The following is a 1,091-nucleotide window of genomic DNA, read 5'->3' on the forward strand; positions in this document are numbered from 1 at the left end:
TTGCGAAAGAACGAGTTCTGAAAGTGTCAAGATACGAACATTTTTCCAATCACACACACACACACACACACACACACACACACATTTTCATAACCACTTGTCCCATACAGGGTCGCAGGGAACCACAGCCTACCCAGTAACACAGGGCGTAGGGACACACCCAGGACGGGATGCCAGTCCGTCACAAGGCACCCCAAGCAGGACTTGAACCCCAGACCCACCGGAAAGCAGGACGGTGGTCCAACCCACTGCGCCACCACACCCCCCATTTTTCCTATCGTTCCCACTTATTCCTTGAAATTTCTGCTGCACAGCGAAGGCAGCCTGCTTCTATATGGCAATTCAACAGCTGGCAGTAAAAACAGTCACAACAGGAGAGTTGGCAGTTTGTGTCTGGTCTTGAGTGTTGGTGATCAATAACGATGATAAACAGCGTACACATTTATTGTATAAATCATTCAACAAACGGTACTGAATAAGAGTGCGTGAAGATTATTTTCAGTCATTTTTAATTTCATTTTTTAAAAAAAGTGTTAAGAATCTTGGGATGCAAAGATTAGATATTCAAATCTATTTCCTGCTGTAGTACCCTTGGACAAGGTACTTAACCTATGTTGCTCTATATATAAGTTGAGTAAAACTACAGTCACTTTGAAGAAAAATGTCTTCTATATGAATAAATGGAAAATTTCCATATTGTGAAGTAAAAATGATGTTTCAAAAATTCAAAAGCTATGTGAAGATGGTAGCAAAAATTTAACAGCAAAAAAAACATTTTTTCTTTACAAATAGTCTTAAAGGGATGAAGTAGGGATACCAAGAAACTGAAAAGTACAGATACTACAGAAATGTACTTAAATACAGGTACCTGTAATGGAGTGACTTCTTACTACTCACCTCTGGTTTTATGACTGCAAAAAGTAAGTCGTCTCGTGTTCTAACAGCTCTAGCAGTATTCAGCGTCTATACAAGAATTTCACTCAAAATCTTACTTGAAAAGATTTTAATAAATACATACTAAAATATATCCAATAAATATACAGAATTTAAAGTCCATGATAAATGTTTTATATGGAGTGTACAGTCTGCTT

This window comes from Scleropages formosus, chromosome 6 (assembly GCF_900964775.1).
Source record: "Scleropages formosus chromosome 6, fSclFor1.1, whole genome shotgun sequence".
Lineage (NCBI taxonomy): Eukaryota > Metazoa > Chordata > Actinopteri > Osteoglossiformes > Osteoglossidae > Scleropages > Scleropages formosus.